This window comes from Chiloscyllium punctatum, chromosome 16 (genome assembly GCF_047496795.1).
Source record: "Chiloscyllium punctatum isolate Juve2018m chromosome 16, sChiPun1.3, whole genome shotgun sequence".
NCBI classification, from domain to species: Eukaryota; Metazoa; Chordata; class Chondrichthyes; order Orectolobiformes; family Hemiscylliidae; genus Chiloscyllium; species Chiloscyllium punctatum.
In genome coordinates this window covers 77334929-77358052 of record NC_092754.1, presented here as the reverse complement: position 1 = coordinate 77358052, position 23124 = coordinate 77334929, and the positions used below count along the sequence as shown (strand labels likewise).

At 44.7% G+C, this 23124-nt stretch overlaps 1 non-coding gene across 1 annotated transcript; it reads left to right on the top strand.

The window, feature by feature from the left end:
- Window positions 1-18227: 18227 nt before the first annotated feature.
- Window positions 18228-18309, top strand: trnas-uga (transfer RNA serine (anticodon UGA)). Its single transcript has one exon. It is a non-coding gene; the product is annotated as a tRNA-Ser (tRNA).
- Window positions 18310-23124: the final 4815 nt, after the last annotated feature.

Here is a 23124-nt window from a genome sequence, read left to right as displayed (position 1 = left end):
ATCCTCGCTCTCCACCGGATTCGTACCTGAGGACTGGAGGGAGGCAAATGTAATTCCTCTCTTCAAGAAAGGAAATAGGGAAATCCCCGGAAATTACAGGCCAGTTAGTCTCACGTCTGTCATCTGCAAGGTGTTAGAAAGGATTCTGCGGGATAGGATTTATGACCATCTGGTAGAGCATGGCTTCATTAAGTGCAGTCAGCACGGCTTTGTGAGGGGCAGGTCATGCCTCACGAATCTTATTGAGTTCTTTGAGGATGTTACTAGAAACGTTGATGAGGGTCGAGCGGTGGATGTTGTGTATCTGGACTACAGCAAGGCATTTGATAAGATTCCCCATGGTAGGCTCGTTCAGAATGTCAGGAGGAATGGGATACAGGGAAATTTAGCTGTCTGGATATAGAATTGGCTGGTCGACAGAAGACAGCGAGTGGTTGTGGAAGGAAAATATTCTGCCTGGAAGTCAGTGGTGAATTGTGTTCCACGGGCTCTGTTCTTGGCCCTCTGCTCGTTGTAATTTTTATTTATGACTTGGATGAGGAGATTGAAGGATGGATTAGCAGGTTTGCAGAGGACACAAAGATTGTAGGTATCATTGACAGTATACAGGACTGTTGCAGGCTGCAGCACGACATTGCCAGATGCAGAGATGGGCTGAGAGGTTGTCGATGGAATTCAAACTGGATAAATGCGAGGTGATGCATTTTGGAAGATCGAACTTGAAAGTTGAGTACAGCACCAAAGGCAGCATTCTTGGCCATGGGGAGGAACAGCGGGATCTTGGTGTGCAGGTACATAGATCCCTTAAAATGTCCACCCAAGTGGACAGGGTTGTTAAGAAGGCCTATGGTGTTGTTGGCTTTCATGAACAGGGGGATTGAGTTTAAGAGCCGTGAGATCTTGTTGCAGCTCCATTTACTCACACCCCTATACTTATTCTCCCATTTCCTCATACTCCGACACTGAATTCTCCTGCTTTTTCATATAACGATACTAATTCTGCCATTTCCTCATATCCCAGTATGATTCTTTCATTTTCTGATGCCCGAGTTCAAATCTCGCATTTAGGAGTGCCCTACTCTAATTCTACATTTTAATGGTGACTTGAAACAAATATCTAATTTAGGTCCACTCCGCACCACTTCTTCCATTAACTATGTAGCTGCAATGATTCTCCCATGTCGTGGTCGACTGCTGTAATTCTCCAATTTAGGCGTTTACTGCATCAAATTCTCAAATTGACAAATTCTGCGCTAATCCACCCTTTCGTCATGAACTGAAGAAACTCTCCCACTGAGTATTGCCTTGCCCCAACTCTCCTGTTTTGCTGTTTACTGACATACATATTCCACATAATGGTTTACAGCTCAAAGTTTTTTTCATTATTGGCGCCCTGCATCGAATGGCCACTTTCCTGCACTTTACAACATTTCTCCGACTTACTGATTCCTGCCCGTGTTCTCCCATTTAACTATGCTCTGTTCCAACTCTGCATGCTTTAAGCACCCCACACGAATTCTCGAATTCAATATTGCCCTGAAACAATTCTCATGTTCTTTGGTAGCCAAACCAACTTCTCCCAGTGTGGGGAACGCGACTTTGACTCTCTGAGATAGTGGTGCCATACCCCAATTCGCTGTTAAAGTTCCACTGTGCAATTTTTCCATTTTGTGGATCGTGCAACAATTGTCCCAAATACAACTTAACTTCCGTGCACCATTCTCCCATTTTAGAATCCTGCACGAATCTTCTTTTCATCAGTAACTGCACCTTCACCACATTTAATATTATTCAGCCCCAGTTCTCCCACGTCTTCCACCAATTCTGTACTTTCATGACATCGGCACCAACTCTCCCATTATTGATGCCCTGCGTCAATATCCCATTGCGTTGTTTACTGATGCACTTCCTCCACGTATTGGCTTCCCTGCTCCAAAGTTTTTTTTCATTTCTTGGTGGGCGGACTCGAATCTCGACTTTACTGCTGCTTGCAAAATTGTTCCTTCTCAATCATTCCCGGCCCCTATTCTTCCAATTAGAGGTGTTCTGCTAAAATTCTTTAATGAATAGGCAATTTGTACTAATTTTCAACTGTAATGGCACTGTGCAACAATTCTCCCATTTACTGATACCCAACAATTCTCCCACTGCCTGACATCCTGACACCTGTCGTGGAAATTTAATTGACTCGAGTCAACTGGTAGCAAGAGCAAAGGAAAGGTTTTATTTTTGAACCTCTGCATGCAGAGCGGCCAATACACTTGGCAAAAGTGCTTTATGTAAGGGCTGTGAACAAAATTCACATATTCGTATTATAATATTCTTATCACATGCTCAAGGACAAGTGTTGGGAAACATTCGAGCTCATATTTTCTCTTTCCCATGCCTTGGACATAATTGTCTTTATGTTTTCCGAAGCTTTTTTTCTGAACTCGGCTGCTCGCAAGGCCAGGTGAAATGTTTGCAAAGTTCCACAAAGACAAGCTGACTCCTCGATGCAGAATTCAGCAAAGTATTTGCATATTTCAGCGAATTACTAAATATTGCAAAACATTCTCTGACAGATTTCACAGTAAATGTTAATTTTGATAATTTTCCATTACATTTTCCAAATTTTTGTCATTTTACAACAAGGACAACAACCAAAAAAAAAAGCCAGATAGCTATATATCAAAAATAATTTATGAACATCAGGCATTTCCTCAGACACCACCTAACTCTAACAAAGCTTTGTGGTGGTTTTTTCCATTTCCCTGGTTTGCCCGATACACAGCCCATCTTCACACGTCCCATTCGTCAACATCGCTGTATGGTGCAGACAAGCAATCGGATCTTCCTTCTTTGGGGCCACTGATAGTTTATCATTTCGTATCCTACTGCATTCATACGCAAGTGCTGTAGGCAGATACACAACTAGGGTCTTATTCAAAGCAGTATGAGTAAGACCAGTCCTACAACGAGTAGAACGATAAGGGTCCATTACCCCCATCCTCCATAAGGGACGTGAGCCATCAGGAGGAGAAGTCATCTGCTCGTGGAGGCGGTCATTTAGCTGCCTTCATACCATTTATTAAACCAGTAATATTTTGGGACTCATCAGGAACATTAATAAAGCACGAGGTACCTAACATTTTGCAGACTCCCCTCTCTCGGCCGTCAGGATGTTTAGTACTAATCGATTTTGTGTCACTGCTTCCTAACCGCCATTAACTCAGTGTTAATGAGTGCTAGGCCTTCCTCCGTCTCATTTGCAAATACACCATATGCGAGCATGTTCTGCGAGTGTGTACCCATTCAAATGCAGAGAATGCCCCTTCGAGTTCGGCAATCGCTGCCTTTTAGGGTGAACACTGTTGTGTTGGTGGAAAGTATCGCGGTGTAGCAGCACCCCTTTCTCCCCGGGGGAGTGGTGGTACCCTTTCTCGCCACCTGCCCATATTATACCTGCCATCCTGATTAGATTAGATCACTTACAGTGTGGAAACAGGCTTTTCCGCCCAACAAGTCCACACACACCAGCCGAAGCACAACCCACCCATACATTTACCTAACACCGAACACTACAGGCAATTTAGCATGGCCCATTCACCCTATCTGCACATCTGGTGACTGTGGGAGGAAACTTACGCAGACTCAGGGAGAATGTGCAAACTGCACACTGTCAGTCGCCTGAGGCAGGAATTAAACCGGCTTCTTCGCACTGTGAGGCAGCAATGCCAACCACTGTGCCACCATGCCACTCATGGTCTGACCATTGATAAAGGAACAAGCAATGTTTATGGTCGTATCATTTGTGTATGTTGCTGTACAAGAGTCATTGTTCAAGTACAGCATCAATGTACACTGGGAGATACCCAAAAGGAGTCTCCCCCGATTGGTGCAAATACACGTTTCTCCCCTGCAATCCACTATGTGGAAGGCTGTGGATGGTAGCGTGTCAGGCTTGGGGCTGTAGATAGCCTGGAGTTCGAGTGGTGACACGAGATTTGCCCAAATTGCCCCCCACTATCATGGTCAGGCTAGTCACCTCCCGTGGAAGCAGACAGCTGGCATTTCTCGCCAGGCTCTCAGTAATTTGCTGGGCAGTCTACCTTTGGGCTGTGTGCAAACATATCCAACAAGTGTAGCCTACGTCTAATCTCTCGTTTTGTCTTATGACCAAAGCACATGCTCTATTCCCTTCATATCTAGCAATGGCCGTTCCCAGTTCCCAACCTACTGGCGTCGCATTTACGCCATTTATACCCACCAGGCAAATTCCCCTCATGCTTTAATTTCACTCTCTCGCCAGGGCCGTCTCCCTTCGGGTTCGGGTGTGTCATTAATGACCTTTGCCCGGTTGGGGTTAGGTCCATGGTCTGGTTTGATTGGTTGCCATGTCCCACTGCTCCTATCGTCTGTAGTACATTCTGCACTGCATCTCGGAGGGCAGGGGTGGGGCGGTTGCACCACTACATTCACCTGTCTAAAGATGTCGGAGAAGGATCTATCTATTCCACACCACGAGACTCCCTCATTGCTCTTCTCAGTCTTACTTTGATCATAGAATATCTATTTCCCATGTCAGGTGCCCCTTTTGCCGTGGTGGCTACTACTAACTGCCAGTCACCGGCGCAGCATGGATCCCTGCATAAATCTGAATTATCCAATTTATAGTCGTCCTTGTTACTGAACGGCTATGGGTCGCATGTAAAGATCCACTTCGTCCTATCAGTTTAGATGACCTTCAGCTGCTGCATCCCAGACGCCCCTGCCCTGATGAATAGTCCGACCAGGGCGCTTGCTAACAGTGTGAACTGGGACAGCCCCACTTTTGCTTATGACTTCGAATAAATACTTGCTCTAAATTGGTTTTGGCGTTGTGCGATGTCTCCTCAGTCCCAGCTGCAAGTTTGTAATGGCTGGCTTGTATCCACGTCGCTGTTCCGGCGACCTTAACAGCTATCTGTGCTGTAAAACGTACTTGAAACGGTCCCAGCCACCTCTTCGCCTTCCTGTTTTCCCTCCTGAAGTGTTTCGCCACTATTCGGGCTCCAGGTTATAGATCGTACATCTTCCCTTCTGCTGATTGGGGTAGTGCTGTCTTCAGTTGATTCTGTATTTGGGACCGAAGTGTAGAGAGTTTCATGCAGTAACACAACATCTCATCCTCACAGTGGCCTGTTATCTGGCTTCCCTTACGTCTCGGGAAAATTCCTGTGTTTCCGCTGCCCTACCGCTCGTCTGGTGGTAGGCACAGTGTTATCCCATGTTTATTCCAAATACTCTCTAATCTGCTGTAGGGCATTATGGACAAATGGTGTCCCACTGTCACTACTAAGCCTAGAGTGTAGGGTTGCTCGCTGAACTGTAGGTTTGACATCTAGACGTTTCAGTACCTGGCATATGGAGGTTAGTGGGCGAGTGTAGGTTACGTGGGCTTGGATCGGAGCAAAATCGAGGGCCAAAGGGCCTGTCCTGCCCTGTATTTTTCTATGTTCAATGTTCCCACGTCACATCATCAGTGACGAACGCCAAGTGAAGAGAAGCTGTTGTCTCCTGCTTTCTAGTTATATGTTTCTCCAGGATGGGGTTCCTGGGGTTTGTGGTGATGCCATTTCCTGTTCATTTTCTGAGGGGTTGATAGATGCTATCAAGATACATATCTTTTTTATGGCATTGTGGTTGGAGTGCTAGGCCTCAAGGAATTATCTGACATGTCTTTGCTTAGCCGGTCCCAGGATAGATGTGTTGTCCAAGTGAAAATGGTGTTTAAATTTCATCCATGTGAAGGGCTACGAGGGAGAGAGGGTCGTGTCTTTATGTGGCTAGCTGGTGTTCGTGTATCCTGGTGGCTACCTTTCTTCCTGTCTGTCCTACGTAGTGTTTGTGGCAGTCCTTGCATGGAATTTTGTAGAAGACGTTGGTTTTGTCCATGGGTTGTACTGGGTCTTTTAAATTTGTTAGTTTTGTTTGAGACTGTTGGTGGGATTCCGAGGGGTCTTAATAGTCTGGCTGCTTCTTCTGAGACTTCATTGATGTATGGAAAGGTCTATAGGGTTTCTGGCTGTGTTAAGTCTACTTGTCGTAGTTTGTTCCTGAGGAATCTGTGGACTGTATTTTTAAAGTATCCGTTCTTCTTAAATACGATTTATAGGCGGTTCTCCTCTGTTTTCCGAAGTTCGTCTGTGCTGAAATGTGTGGTAGTTCGTTGGAATAGTGTTCTGATACAGCTTCCTTTTTGCGATTTGGAATGGTTGCTGGTGTAGTTAAGTATTTGGTCAGTGTTTGTCGGTTTGCTCTATATGCAGACACACCAGAGAATTCCGAGAGGCCTCGCACTCCAATCACAGCGCCATAAACAAACACATAGATCGATTTACCATCTGTCAACAACTCAGAAAACGAATAGGAAATGATATCACCACAAACCCCAGGAACCCCAAACCATAACAAACATATAAATAGAAAGCTGGAGACAACATCTTCACTTCACTTCACTTGGAGGTCGCCACTGATGATGTTACCTATCCAGGTCATGAAACGTCTGGATATCAAACCTACAGCTCAGCGAGCAAACCTACACCCTAAACCTCAACCGGAGCTATAAACCTTCACAAACCTTGGGACTACTAAGCCTCTCAGGGATGCTCCATCTCGGAATTATTTCAGTTAGGAAAGCTTTGGTTATGGCACTGGCATTCTGTTTTGCCGTGGGGAACGCTTGCACCCATTTGGAAAACATATCACCTATTACCAGACAATACCTTTTTCCTTCGCAGGGTGTTAGTTCGGTAAAATCCAGTTGTAAATGTTCAAATTGTTTTTGGGGGTGTAAGTGCTACATGACATATCTGTATTCCCCTCCCCACATTATTGTTAGAAATAACACATCAGTCACATTATTTCTGGAAGTAATGAATAAATCCCTCAGTGTACCACTGTGCTGAAATGCTGTCATATCTCCCCTCTTTTGACACATGTTCCTTACTTTGTGTCAGTTTGGTATAGGATGGAAATAATGATCCTGGTAGAAAAGGTTTAACATTGGGGCCACACCATACCCCTTACCTCAAACTGAACTCTGCTTTTTCCCACTCAAACGTGTCTTCAAGCCTGGACTTCGACTGTGACTCCCGTACGTCTGCTGTTGGGGTAAGGATTTTTGTCATTCCCATGTCAAACTGATCATTTACCGGCTGCTGGGCTGCCGTCCTTGCCGCCGAGTCTGTCCTTGCATTTCCTTGAGAAACGGAATCGTTATTTTTCGTGTGGGCTTAACATTTACACACAGCGATTGATTTAGGCAATAGGACCGCTTCCAAGAGGTCAGAAATCTGATCACGGTGTGTGATGGGCTTTCCGGTGAAGGTCAAGGACTCCCTGTATTTCCATAAGGTTCTAACATCATGTGGAACTCCGAATGCGTATCTGCTATCGTTTAAGTATTCGCTGTCATTCCCTAAGCAAATTTACATGACTCAGTCAATGCAACCAGCTCCTATGCTTGAGCTGACAATTGAGAAGGGAGTGATCCCGCTTTGAATACCTCATGGGTAGTTACTACAGCATCCCCAATACAATTCTGGCCTATCTCCTTGCTCCTGAATGTTGACCCATCCACAAAAATAAACGCCATATTTGTATTCTCAAGTGATGAATTCTGTAAGTCTTGTCTAGGTAGCACATTTCATTAATTACAGCAATACAATCATGTGGGTCTCCGTCTCCTTCTCTAGTGAGAGGACTAGCAGCATTAAGGACGTTACATCGTTTTATTGCAATGTTAGGCTTCTCCAAGAACACAGTATTGTATCTGAGTCAACGTGCTGCCGACTATGTGCTTTGTTTTGCTCGGAAAGCAGTAAGGATACTGCATGTGTGATCAGTTTGGTTAAGTCGCCATAGCCGATTATATAGCAACCACAGCTCGCGGGCATTTACGCAATCCTGCCGCTACGAGGTCTGGCTTAGCCGAAAAATAAGTTGCCAGCCTGAATTTTCCCCCATGATCTTGCAATAACACAGATGTCATGCAGCCATGTTTTTCATCTACCATTTGACAGAAGGCTTGATTGGATTCGGAATCCCCAGTGTAGGTGTACTTTGAAACGTCTTTTTCAATTCAACTCGGCCGCTGGGATCCATTGCAACGGACCTTGGTTCTGCTAACCTTTTCCATGGGCCATGTCACTTCAGAGCGCCTCAAGATTTGTGTAATGTGGGATAAACGTTCTTCAGTAGGAGCGTATGCCCAAAAAGGATAGCAATTGTTTCCTCATGTGAGGCCTTGGAATTTGCTGAATTACTTGCACTCTGTCTTGACCAATGGTCTTCCCTTGTTCAGATATTAAGTGACTGGAGAACTTCACCTGTTGTTGCATAAATCGAAGCTTTGCGAGACTGGCTTTCTGCCCTTCCCTCGTGCAATGCAAGGGAATCCTTCTCACATTGTTCCTCTTTCGGTGCTACTATTAACAATCGTCTACAGATTGCAGAATACCAGACCTAGGGGTTAAAACAAGAGTCTCCAGACTCCTGCGTAGAACCTCATTATATATGGTGGGTGACTCACAGTAACATTGACAAAGTTGTGTGAACTCATAAGATTTGTCTTTGAATGAAAAAGCGAACCACAATTGACTATCTGGATGCACCATTGCACTAAAGAATGTATTTGGTAAATCCACAGAAGGGAACCACTTACTGTCCGGTGGAAATTGAGCTAATACAGTATAGGGTTTGGGAACATTTGATGCGCGCGGGACAACACTGTTATTGACTGCCTGCAGGTCTTGAACAAACGTCCATTCCTCCGGTTCACTTGGAATTTTTGCCTTTTTGATCAGAAAAATAGGATTTCTCACCGGTGAGTTTACACAGGGGATTATCTCGCTAGCCTTTGGAAAGGACTGAAAGACTGGAGTAACTACGTCCATGGCCTCGGGTTTTCACGGGTATTGTGCCCTGCCAGGACGATATTCCGACTTCGGGGTTACTCGTATTGGTTCACAACCTCGTATATGACCCACATCATGTTTGCCTTTTAGCCATAATTCAGTAGGAACGTTATTAATCTTGGGTCTGAGAATTTTATCTTAGGGAAACGCCAGGCCAGCCTTCTAGACTCTTCAGGGCTAGAGGGTGTTACCTCGACTGTTCTATTGCCTGAGTTAGACAAAATAATTTCTTCCTATATGTCGACACTTCTGCATTGAACCACATACCCACATCGTCCCAGAACACCCAACATTTCGTTCTTTATGCCTTTCATCCCCATGGCCCCAAATCCTGCCACCAGTCACTAGACATCTTCGCCAGTGACACGCGAGGAGCATAGCCTTCCACATCAAAAATATAGAGCTTACTTGCCGTCGCAGATACTTTACATAAGTTCACACTGACTGCACATCTGTCATCTCTTCAATAAAATTCGCACAATAACAACTGACCTGGTTTAACCAATCTCCTGAACCAATACTTCTCTTATGGTTCCTCAGGGATATCGTGGTGTATGTGTGCTGTGCAGTGCAGCATATTCCCGCAAAAAAATCGGTGTTAATAGGATTATCATGGTTACCTGCTTCCAGGGCGAGTGAATTGCTCACTGAACTCATTGCTCTCTGGCTTAATAGCCACTCATAGACATACACCAGGGGTGGTGGGTTGTATTTTACAGTTTACACTTGTGAATCTTCTCTTTGAATTACCTGCAAGCCCGTCGGAGTACTGAGCAAATACAACCCCAGTCTCATAATGAGATCCCAAGCCATCAAATGTAAAGGACAGAATTCCGCTAACAAAATTGAGAATTAGAATGGATACACATTACTGATTTCACACAATATGGGTGAGGTAAAACTCTCCCATATCACGATGCCTGATGCCTCCATTGAGTTCAGGAACATTCCACTCATCTTTATTGGCGTCAACTCTCTGAACTGTCTTGATTTGAGGAGTGAATATGCTGGCCATGTATCTACCAAAAAGGTAACTGATGTACCTTCCACGTATAACATAGAGGTAGGCATCGACAAATACGCATCATTGTTATATTGAACATATTGTCCACACGTCGCAATCTCAATGTTCAATATAGAGTTTGGATACATCTCAGTGCCCGTTAGGTTAGTAGAAGTGATTAGCATTAGGGATTCTTCGTTGCCAAGTATAAAGGAAAGAGGTTAACCTGTACCTTGTGGCCTGCCCCCCTCAACCTCAGTCGTCCCCTGTCAGTCACTATGCTGTCCGGCCTCCAGGACCGATTGAGGCTGTCTGCGCGGGCACTGTCTTGACCAGTGGTCCATTGCTCCGCAAACAAAACACCAGCCAGATCTATCTCTGCAAGCGCACTTCCACGATCCCTTCCTCTTTTGTGAACTCCACCTGTGCCTCTCTCTTTTCCCGCAGTCCCTCCCTCCAATGGCTGAACGACCATTTGCATCATAATAAGCTGAGGTTCATGTGATTGCTGTTCCATCTTTAATTTCCGGTTATGGTTCACTTGAGCCAGTAGTTTTTCAGCATGTATCACGTATTGCTCTATCAAATTCAACTTTCCCGTGTCCCAGTTAATAGACGTATATTATTACCTATTTTGTTGTTTCGTACTTGATTCCATTGATGAAGCTGCTCCTCAGGTGTGCCTCATCCGGTGTGATCTCTGCTGTCGTTATGTCCTTGGGTGGTATCAGGCCACAATAGACGTAATCGACTTTCGTGAGGCGCTAAAGGTACTGGGACATTTTCTCGACTTCTTTAGGGATTCTTGCTTCAATTGATTGTGGGTACGATATGCTATTGGTGAATCAGCAGACCCTGAGGCGGCGACCGTTGACTTGGAATCTTCCTGAAGTGGATCTCGTAGGGGGGCTGTAGCTCTTCGAGGGCACCCATTAAGGTCAGGATCTGATCCAGTCTTAAGACACTGTCCAGCTTCATTAGTTTGTTTTCCGTGTGTGTGTGCATGTGCACTGGTGTTTGTACGTGTACTTGATCTATCTTTATTTCGAGATTTTCTTTCCCTGAGATCAGGCTCAGCCTTCAACATGTGATAAGCACTCCAATTCACAGGTTCTATTTTACCCTTCCGTTTCTCCTTCTCTCTCTCCTCCAACGGTGACCTCAGCATTTGCAACTGAATATTACTAAAACTTCGTTCCTCCAGAAAAACACATTCCTTGATTTATATTTTTAACTGCCTTACAGAAACTGGGCCATAATTATTTAGCATATATTGTATTTTTTCTTGACCATTCTGAGTTGTCTGTCGACCCTCTTTTTGTTCGCTCTTGCTGGAGCCGATTTTCATGGATATTGGAAAAGTGTTCATCTCTCTCTGTCTGTCTCTCTGTCTGGGCAAAAACAATGACTGCAGATGCTGAAAACCAAATACTGGATTAGTGGTGCTGGAAGAGCACAGCAGTTCAGGCAGCATCCAACGAGCAGCTGTCTCTCTGTCTGTCAATCTCTCTCTCTCTCTCTTCTCTCAGGATATCATAATCTTCTCTTTGCCAATATAACTTGCTTTTACCTCCGGAAGTCCCCCCTCATTGGGCACTACCGCCTCATTGCCTTGGTTTTCACAAACCAAGAACCCAAGTAACCGGTCCGGCTTTGGCGACTCCAACGCTGCCCATGTTGACTCCAAGTCTCAAACCACCGTTAGTCTTGCTGTCACTTCAACTCTCTAGAGACGGCAATCCTTTCCCTTGAGTTTTACTCGAATACTGCGCGAGAGTTCACTGGTCCCTCTTCCTGGTTCGTCGACTCTCTTCGAACAAGTCTCTATGTCGGATTACTTTAGCAACAACTCTTACCCTGAACCGATTCAATTCGGAACGCGACTCTGGGGCGATCCACTTATCCCCAGTCCTCTCACTCAAAGGGGCCAATTCAGCGCTCGAGATGAAGTGAAAGACCTTCAAGGCAGTGGCGCGTATACCTCCTGGGAATCTTCAAAATCTTACCCAGTCGCAGGGTCCCAGACGAGCCCCCGAGTTTACTGCCGTGGAATTTCAATCGACTCGATGCAAATGCTACCAAGAACAAAGAAAAAGTTTATTTTTGACATTTGTAGAATGGACCCGACACATTTGCAAGACGCCTCATAAAATGGAGCCTGACGGTTTTCACATATTCCCTTTATACTATATATTGCCTTGCCTTATCACACCTCAAGGCAGGAACCTGGATCAGTCGAGTTCCTTTCCACGCATGGGGTTGTTTTTTTCTAATTCATTGACTGCTGATATAATAGATTATTGGCCTTGAGAGTCAGCTGTAAATTAGGTTGAACTTTACATTTTTTCTGTCTTTTTGTAAAGTTAGGTCCATACTTCTTTGTTTCAACCATGCTTTCATAGATTTCACAAAAAAATGATACTTTTCCATTACACGGGATCAGGCTGACAGTAACTGATGGAGTGAGGATGATAGTGACACAATGAGGGTGAGGTGCCAGCGTAATAGTGACGCAGACTGTGTGAGTGGATCAGGCCGATAGTTATACAGTGAGGGGGGTCAGAGTGAAAATGATGCAGTAAGTCTGAGGGATCAGACCAATAGTGACGCACTTCGTGTGAGGGGTCCGTGTGACAGTGACGCAGTAAGAGTGAGTGGTCAGGCTGATAGTGACGCAGTAATTGGAAGGAGATCAGGCTGATAGTGATGCAGTAAGTGTTACTGTTTCATGTTGATCCTGACGCATAAAGTGGGAGGGGACAGGGTGAAAGTGACGTAGTAAGTGTGATGGGGTCAGGCAGAGACTGACGCAGTGAGTGTGAGACAGTCAGGGTGATAGTGAGGGAGTAAGTGTGTGCGTTCAGGCTAGTAGTGACACAGTAAGTTGAGAGCGTCAGGCAGATAGTGGCCAATAAAAGTGAAGTGCTAGGGGAATAGTGACGCAGAAAGTGTGAGGTGTCAGGCTGTTAGTGATGCGGTAAGTGTGAGGGGTCAGTCTGATAGTGAAGCAGTAAGTGTGAGGGGGTCAAGCTGATAGTGTCACAGTATGTGTGAGAGGTCAGGCTCATAGTGATGCAACAAGTGTCAGTGAGTCAGAGTGATCCTAATGCAGGAAGTGAGAGGGTACAGGGTGATAGTGATGCAATGAGAGTGAGGGGGTCAGTGTGATGGTGACAGAGTAAGGGTGAGTGTTCAGGCTGATATTGATGCAGTATGTTCAGGGCGTCAGGCTAATACTGGCCAGTAAGTGTTCAGTGACAGGGTGATAGTGATGTAGGAAATGTGAGGAGTCAGACTGAAAGACACGGTGAAATTGTGAGGTGTCAGGCTGATAGTGATGCGGGAAGTGTGCGAGTGTCAGGCTGATAGTGATGCAGTAAGTGTGTTGGGACCAGAGTGATAGGAATACAATAAGTGTGAGCAGCTTTGGATGATAGTGACAGGTCAGTATGAGGGGGAGGATGGTAGTGATCCAGTGAGTGTTAGGTGTCAGGATGACAGTGAAGCAGACTGTTGAATGTGTCATTGTGATGGTGACATGGCAAGTGTGATGTGGTCAGGGTGACAGTTACGCAGATGCTTTCAGGGGCTCAGGTTGTAGTGAAGCAGTAATTGTGAGGGGGCAGGTGATAGTGACGCAGTGAGTGTGAGATGTCAGTGCGATAGTGATGCAGAACATTTGAGGGCCAGGCTTATAGTGACTCAGTATGGGTAAGGGGTCAGGGTCACAGGGTCAGGGCCAGGTTGTAGTAAAGCTGTAAGTGTGAGTGTCTCAGGCTGATAGTGATGAAGTAAATGTGAGGGGGTAAGGCGGTTAGAGATGTAGTAAGTGTGCAGGGGTAGTGCTAGAAGTGACGCAGTAAATGTGAGTGTTGAAGCTGATAGTGACGCATTAACTTTGAGGGGATCAGGCTGATCTTGACGCAGTAAGTGTGACGTTGTCAGGATGATAGTTACGCTGTAAGTGTACGGGGGCACAATGATCTTGACGCAGTAAGAGTGGGGAGTCAGGGTGATAGTGACACAGTAAGTATGAGTGGGTAAGCCTGATAGTGACGCAGCATATGTGAGGGAGTCAACCTGGTAGTGGCGCAGTATGTGTGAAATGGTCAGGCTGATATTGATGCAGTTAGTGTGTTGGGGTCAAAGTGATAGTGACGTAATAGGTGTAAGTGGCTCAGGATGATAGTGACACAGTGGGTGTGAGATACCAGTGTGATAGTGACGCAGTAAGTGTAAGGGGTCAGGATGACAGTGACACAGTGGGTGTGAGATACCAGTGTGATAATGATGCAGTTAGTGGAAGGGGTCAGGATGACAGTGATACTAAGTGTACGGCCCTCAGTGTGAGAGTGCCACAGCAAGTGTGGGGTGTCAGGGTTTAAATGACGTCGTAAGTGAGAGAGGGGCATTGCGATTGTGAAGCAGTAAGTGTGAGGGGGTCAGGCTGATAGTGACACAGTCTATGTGACGGGGCAGTGTTTTAGTGACAAGATAAGTGTGAGGCGTCAGTCTGATACTGACACAATAAATGTGATGGAGTCAGGTTGATAGTGACACAGTAAGTGTGAGGGGTCAGCCTGATAATGACACAATAAGTGTAAGGATTCAGGGTGATAATAACATGGGAAGTGTGAGGGCGTGACTGAAAGTGACGCAATAATGTGTGGCTGTTAGGCTGATGGGGCCGCAATAAAAATAAGGCCGTCAAGGTGAAATTGGCAAAGACTGTGTGAGTGGGTCAGGGTGATAGTGACACAGTATATGTGAGGAGGTCAGGGTGAGAGTGACGCAGTAAGTCTGAGGGGTCAGACTGATATTGACGCAGTCAGTATGAAGGGGTCAGGCTGAGAGTTACACAGTCAGTGTGAGGGGGAGAGTTTAAGTTATACAGTAAATGCGAGGCGTCAGACTGAAACTGATACAAAAGGTGTGAGTGGGTCAGGGTGACATTGACGCAGTCAGTGTGATGGGGCAGAGTTTTAGCAACATGATAAGCGTGAGGCGTGAGTCTGGTACAGACACAAAAAGTGTGATGGAGTCAGGCTGATAGTGATGCAGTAGGTTTTAGGAGTGAGCGTGATATTAACATAGGAAGTGTGAGGGCATCACTGATAGTGACGCAATATGTGTGTGGCTGTCAGGCTGATAGTGATGCAGTAAAAATGAGGATGTCAAGGTGAAACTGGTGCAATAAGTGTGAGGATGGCAGATGGATAGTGATGCAGTAAGTGTGAGGGGTTCACACTGATATTGAGGCATGCAAGTGTGAGGGGCCAGGTTGATAGTGACGCTGTGTGCTGGCGGGTCCGACTGATAACGACGCAGAAAATGTGAGTGTCTCAGTGTGACAGTCATGCATTGCGTGTGAAAGGGTCAGGGTGATAATGACAGAGAAAGTGTGAGGGGGTCAGGTTGATAGTGATGCTGTAATTGTGAGCTTGATCAGCGTGATAGTGAGGGGCTCAGGCTAATGGCGACACAGCAATTGTGAGGGGGTCAGGGTAGTAGTGACGCAAAACGTGTGAGCGGGTCAGGCTAATAGTGATGCAGTAAGTGTGAGGTGTCAGGCCGATAGTGACGCAGTAAAGGTAAGAGTGTTGGTGTGCTAGTGACGCAGTAAGTGCGAGCCGCTCAGGATGATAGTGAGGCAATAAGCGTGAGGTTTCAGGTAGACACCCATGCAGTACGTGTGACGTGTTCGGAGTGACAGTGATGCAGACATTTTGAGGGTGTCAGATTGAGAGTAACACAGGAAATGTGAGGGGACAGGCTGAGAGTGACACAGTAAGTGTAAGAGGTCAGGCTAATAATGATATACGAATTGTGATGGAGTCAGGAATTTCGTGGTGCAGTGAGTATGAGTTGTCAGGGTGATAGTGAAACACGGTTTGGGTGGGATAGAGTTATAGTGATGCAGCAAGTATGAGGAGTGTGCAGGGTCTGGCTGAAGGTGATGCAAGAAGAGTGAAAGGTTCGGTGTGATCTGGACTCACTAAGTTTGGGGTGTCAAGGTGATAGTGATGCTGTAAGTATGAGTGGGTCAGGCTGATATTGATGCAGTAAGCATGAGGGGGTCAGGCTGATATTGATGCACTAAGTGAGAGAGTGTCAAGGTGATGGGGATATATTAAGTGTGAGCAAGTTAGAGGGAGAGTGACGCCATGAGTGAGTGGGGTTTGGCTGATAGGGATGCAGTAGGTGCGCATGTGTCAGGGTGTGAGTGATGCAGGAAGTATGAGGGTGCCAGAGGGATAGTGACGCATTAAGTATGAGGGGTCAGAGTGATTGTGATGCAGTAATTCTGAGGGGATCAGAGAGATACCAACGCAGTAAGTATGAGGGGTCAGGCTATTAGTGACACTGTCAGTGTGAGTGTTGAAGCTCATAGTGAAGCAGGAGGTGTGAGGTGGTCAGTGTGATTGTGGTGCAGTAAATGTGAGAGGGTCAAGGTGATAGTGACATAGTAAGTTTGAGGAAGCAGTGTTGTAGTGACACGGTAAGTGTAAGGAGTCAGGGTAATAGTAATATAGGAAGTGTAAGGGCGTGACTGATAGGACAAAGTAAGTGTTTGGCAATCAGACTAATAATGACCCAGTCAAAATGAGGGTCTCCAAGTGAAAGTGGCGCAGTAAATGTGAGGGCGCCAGATGGATAGTGATGCAGTAAGTTTGAGGGGTTCACGCTGATATTAAGGGGGTAAGTGTGAGGGGTCAGGTCTATAGTGATGCAGTAAGTGTCGGCGGGTCAGGCTGATAGTGATGCATTCAAAGACCAAATATCCAAGGCTCACTGTAGTGCTGAATAGCGAGACTTCTCAAGGCTAAGACAAAAATCAATAGTTCTCATCCTGGTCATAAATCACAATGCTTCATTTTAAAATTGTCCTCTCCTGCTTCTAGATTCACCAATGAGGGAACAAAATTTACCTGTTTACCTCTTCAAATATTTTGCAACTCTCAACGAAATTGCCTCTCTTGTTTTGAAACTGTTAAAAAAAAAGACCGGATTTGCCCAATTTCAATTCACAGGACTAACGTTCATCCATGATATCAAGGCTAATCACCATTCGTGGTATTCCTCATATGGCATTAGTATCTTTCCTAAATTGAGGATTATAATTCCTCATACTGCAGTCCAAGTGCGGTCGAACTGAGCCACAATACATTGGAAATAATGCTTCGCTCTCGTGCCCTGAAATCCTTCTGCAGCTTTCACAACAGACTTCTACAACTGCTACTAGACTTCAATGACTCAGTAAAAACTTCTCCAAGATGCAATTCTAAAAATCTGTACATCAGACTTTCTACTTCAAACCTTCGATAAATAATCTCCACACATCTCCCTCCTGATAAGTGTGATAAAGTCAAATCCTTGCTAATTATTAAATCATGAGGGACATGGATAGGTTTACTCGTCAAGGTGTTTTCCTGCTGGTGAGTAAGTCAAAATTTAGAAAATATCGTTTTAAAATTAGTGGGTAAGGATTTAAAAGGGACGTCAGGGGCAACTTTTTCAGTCGTGTCCAGAATGAGCTGCCAGAGAAATTGTTGGAGACTGGTACAACTGTAACATTTAATGGCATCTGGTTGGATATATGAGTAACAAGGTTTAGAGGGATGTGGGCCAAATGTTGGCAAATGGGACCTATTAATATAGGACAACTGTCCACCGTGGGCAAGTTGGAAAGAAGGGCCACTTTCCATGTTGTATTGTTCAAGGACTTGATGACTCTAGAACAACCGCAAAAGCTTTGCAAATAATTCCGTCAAGACGATTTCAAGTTCCAAATCTTCGGTCAATCTTCCTCTCTTGTACTCACAAGTTCATTACCTGATGTCCGAACTTACGGATTAGTTGCTGGATCCATTCCTGAAAATTGGTTCTGCATTCTTTCTAATTCCGATTTTGATTTTACGAATATAGCTAGTGTTTATGGACTTAGCATCAGTATTTCTAATACCATATTTTGATGAATGTTAAAAAACAACTTTGGCACCAGATGATGAGCAATTGAGTCAAAGTCGATCGGACGCAGTGAGACAATGATCCTCTCTTCATGTGGTGTACATCCGTGACTCTAAAATTCGATGAAGAATCATTCCCACAACTTCAGCTGTGTCAAAATCTAGTTTGCGATGAAAGCCTGTCAATCTGCTAAGGTAACGTTCGTCTGAGTCCCAGCAAAGGATTTGGCGAAATCTTTGGGTCTTACAATTTGTTCTTCAAATTACGTATTTCATTAATTCAGTTCTTTTACTATGAAAATTGGCAATTTTGTCGGAGCTGTGATGGCCGAGAGGTTAAGGCGTTGGATTTGAAATCCAATGGGATCTTCCTGCGCAGGTTCGAGTCCTGTTCACAGCGTTGAATTTTTCAAAAGTCATTAATTCCTTTGCAGAATTTCGATTCCGTGGAGCTTGAGCTTTGCATTCAATCGAAACTAAATTTTCAACTGTAAAGAATCCGAAGTAATTTCAAGACGTCTAATAAAATAAATTATATGTCGAGACACAAAAAGCCACCAACTTCCAACATGAATCAGTTTCAAAACATTTGTCGAACTATCGTGAAATTTGGATGTTCGGGAGCGGGGGTTTGGAATTAAGCAAAACAAGAAGCAATGCAATACATTACCTGTAGATGATGATTTTTTAAAAAATCAATTGAAAGTCAAGCTGAGAAAGTTCAACCTAATTTACAACTGACTCTCTAGGCCAATAATCTAGTATATCAGTAGTCAATGAATTAGAAAAAGCAACTCCATGTGTGGAAAGGATCTCGACTGATCCAGGTTCCTGGCTTGAGGTGTGATAAGGCAAGGCGATATCAGCGGAGTAGAATTTTCTGGAAATATTAGAAATAGAATGTTAACGGTCTTCTGCTGTCCACATTCGTAAGAAACTGTGCATTAAGACCTGAATTTTAAAATTAACGATGAAAATCAGACTTAGCCCTCTGCTTGTGGGGTACCATTGTGCAGAACAATTGGTTGTTGCTGAGACTAAAATTGACCAAGATAATCGATGGGGATCTTATCCACGACCTTCGTTGGAGCGGTTGGTGTGGAGAGCTCAGCTTGAAGAACCAAATGCCAATTATTCATTTTGGCGGTCTGAATTGCTTAGTTAAACATACTCACAGTTTAATGAAAAAATTTTTGTTATCAGAGCTAGATGTTTTCATGTCAGCATGTTCCGAAATGAGAAGACCCTCCATGGAGTAGATGTGACTTAAATTTTGACTCTAACGTCAGAGATGTTGACACATTTCTGCACCAAAACAGCACTACCATTGGTATCAAATCAAACTGAACAAAGGACTAGTTCACTTATACATTTCCTTTCTGCAGACTCTGCCAATGGACCGTTCAGGCCCGATGTAGGAATAGGGCGTGGTGACATCTGTTCGCAAGTGGATCACTTCATTCTTGCTCACGATCCATAAACAGTATTTCATTTTGAACTTCTTAGCCATCAGCATGATAAGTGGTACATAATGCACAGGTTTTCTTTTCGAAGAAAGAGCGAAATCTTATTCAATGCAGACGCAAATTCAAGTTGTCGCTGGTCGACCAGAAGACAGATATCGCGAAACAAAGTGAATACAGAAAACAATCAATGTTTTCTGGGAGTCAAAAAGATGTACTGGAAGAACGGAAACATATATTTGGAACTAAAGTCACATACCACTTTCAGACTAAATGTTCTTGTACCGTTATCTTATTTTGACCTTCATGTCCACCTTTGCTGCAAAAATTATCTTAACAACTCAGTACTTTGTGTTCTTTGATATTGTCTCCTTCATGTTTCTATTGATTTTGAAACTAAAAACGGGCAATAGTAATGCACCCTATTTCATTTGCAAAGATCAGAAGAAGATCAATTTATTAGAGAACAGAAATAAAGCTACGTCTGTCTTCTGAGAGAAAACACAGTTACCATTTCGAATCCAAAAAGTCTTCTTCAGAAGTTAGCGCAATGAACTCGAAATGGTCGACCGAAAACGAAGAAAAGAAGCCATAATGCCGCGAATTCACCACCCGCAAGCGCATCAAGTCCTACTCGAATAGGCTGTATTACAACTCTCAACATCAGTGGAGAACGGAACAAAGCTCATTCTGCATTTGCCAACCTGTTATGACGTATATTGTAAAGTCAGAAATATGATGAGGTAAAAAGCGGGATGAAAGCGGGATATCGGAAGTCTGAAAAAAGCAAGTGCATGCTTTGCTTTGAAGAAGGTTGGCAGTGATGAAAATGGAAATTACCTACAGTGAGGGGGGCTTCATTAATACTCAGAATCGTTGCAACACACAGCAATTCTTTTTGCTGGGTTTCTGTTCTGCCATTTTATAATCACGACTGCTGTCGGGTTTGGTTTCCATTCCAGGCTTAGGTGACTGCCTGATGGAAGTTTGTACATTCGCCCAATTACTGTGTGGTAGCTCTGGTTTGCTGCTACATTCTAAACATTTGCAGGTTATTTGGATTCGCCATTGAACGCACACGGTTACAGAGACAGGGATGTGGAGAGTGTCTGGATACAACGTACTTGAGAGGATTTTAGTGAACTTAAATAGACAGAGTGGGGTTAGTCTGCTGTTTCCTGGGTGAGCTACATGGACAGAGAGGGGTCAGGATATTCTTCCCTGAGGGAGAGACTTTGACAGGGTTGGATTAGTTGCTCTTACCTGTGTCAGTCACACAGATACAGTAGGGTCAGTCTGCCCTTCCCTGGGCGAATTTCTTTCACACTTTGGTGACAGTCTGCTCTTCCCTGCCTGAGCGAAACAGAAAGAGTGGGGTCAGTATTCTTTTCCCTCGATAATTTATGTTGACAGTCTGGCTTCCGTCTGCTCTTCTCTGGCGAGTTACATTGTCAGAGTGGGGTTAGTGTTCGTTCATTGGATGAGTGCCATAGACAGAATGGGATCAGTCTGCTCTTCCCTGAGTGAATTACATTTATAGACGGGGGTCAGACTGCTATTCAGTGAATGACTTATATTGACGGTGGGATCAGTCTGCTGAGTTACACTGAGAGTGTGGGGTCAGTCTGCCATTCCCTCGGTGAGTTACATTGACAGAGTGGCGTCAGTCTGCTTTTCACCGAGTGAGTTATTTGGACAGTGTGGGATCAGTCTGCTCTTCCCTTGGTGAGTTGCATTGACAGAGTGGCGTCAGTCTGCAATTTCCTAGTTGTGTTAACGTGATCACGTGAGGTCAGAGTGCTCTTCCCTGGTTGAGTCACATTGACACATTGGGCTTCATCTTCTTTTCCCTGGGAGAGTCATATTAACAGATTGGGGTCAGTCTGCTCCTTTCTGAGTGAGTAATATCACAGAGTGCACTCAGTCTGTTCTTCCCTGGTGAGCTACGTTAAGAGAGTTGTGTCAGTCTGCTCCTCCACGGGCGTGTAACTTTCTCAGAATCGTGAGAGTCTGCTCTTCTCTGTCTGAGTTTAACAGCAAGTATGGTTTCATTACTGTCTTCGCTGGATGATTCACACAGACAGAATGGAATAAGTCTTCTCTTCTCTGAGTGAGTTACTTTGACAGAGTGGGGTCAGACTCGTCTCCCTGCTTGTGTTTCATTGACAGAATCAGATCAGCCTGCTCTTTCCTGGATGAGTGACAGAGACAGAATGGGTACAGCCTGCTCTTCTCTGAGTGAGTTAGGTTGACAGAGTGCCATCAGTCTGCTCTTTCTTGGGTAAATTCTACTGACTGAGTGGTGTCAGTCTGCCATTTGCTGGGCGAGTTACATATAAAGTGTTGGGTCAGTCTGCTCTTCCCTGGATGACTAACATTGACAGAGTGGCGTCGGTCTACTCTTCCCTGGGTGAGTTACATCAACAGAGTGCGGTCAGGCCATAATTTCCTCGTTGAGTTACATTGATCGTGTGATGTCAGACTTCTGTCCACTGGTTGAGTTACATTGACAGAGTGGGGTCCATCTGCTCTGCCCTGGGTGAGTTACGTTCGCTGTTTGGGGTCGGTCTGCTTTCCGCAATCCAGGAACTCCATCTCTAGCGGTTTCTTGTCAGTACCTCCATACTAAGGATTTGAGGAGTTAACAAAAGTAACTCGTCCCCTACATCTTTGGGATAATTAGGGATCGGCAGTGAATCTTATATCATTGAAAGACAACTGTGTCCCAGAAATGCATTTCTAATAATTATATGTTCTAATTCGACACTACAAGTGATCGGGAATAACCTGAGGAGAGGTGCAGGGTAGAATAATTAAAGTCAAATGCACTGTTGCCTAGGAGATATGACACAAGATGTGAGTGTGGAGCTGATGGTGCAAGGCTCAGTGTCAGTGCTATTGGTTCAACATTTATTGCTCACTGTTCGCAATGACTCACACGCCACTGCTGTCAATTCACAACAATGAGCCTGTTCATCTTGGTTTGAAAATCCCTGCGTGTGTATTAACGTGATTAATGTGATGCGAGAGGAGATGACCACATCGTCTTTATTCTGTCAGTTTAAACAGACGAAAATATCTGTTGGATGCCAATGCAAGAGGATACTGTCTTTTTCTGTGCCTTTATAGTGGGGCATGCTCAGCATTGAAACGTCTGTTTTTGCACAAGCAGAGTTTGATTGCCATTCATACTGAGCAATATTAATACAGAAAACGCGTTTTCGAATTCCTGTGATCCAGTGGTTCAGGCATTGCACATATGGACGAGAAATCTGGCTTTTAACGTGGCGCCATGGCTTAGCTGGTGAAAGCAGCTCCCATCACACTGGTGCCTGCTCATTGTATTGAAAGCTCGTTATTTCTCTCAAATATTGTGTTGCTGATCGAGAAACTCAGTGTCCTGTTTGAATTGCTGTACATTCTGATTTCGCGTTCCGGCTTCATTTTACTGGTTTAAATCCAGTAGTGTAGGTTGCTCTTTTTAACTACTATTTTAACATGGAGATTCTTCCCGCAGTTCCACAAGCACTTCTGTTTCTCATCCTCTTATTCTCATTCCTTCATTCCCAGTTTTGTGGAAATTAAGTGGTGAGGCAGGAGACACTGCAGCATTCCCGGGAAATGTTGTGGTAATGGCACTGACACCTCGACATGATCACCCTCATTCTCTGCTGTCACCATTCATTCGTTGTACACCAACAGTAAATGCATCGTTGTTCTTCTTCAGCGATCATGTAATTACTTGCTTTTTC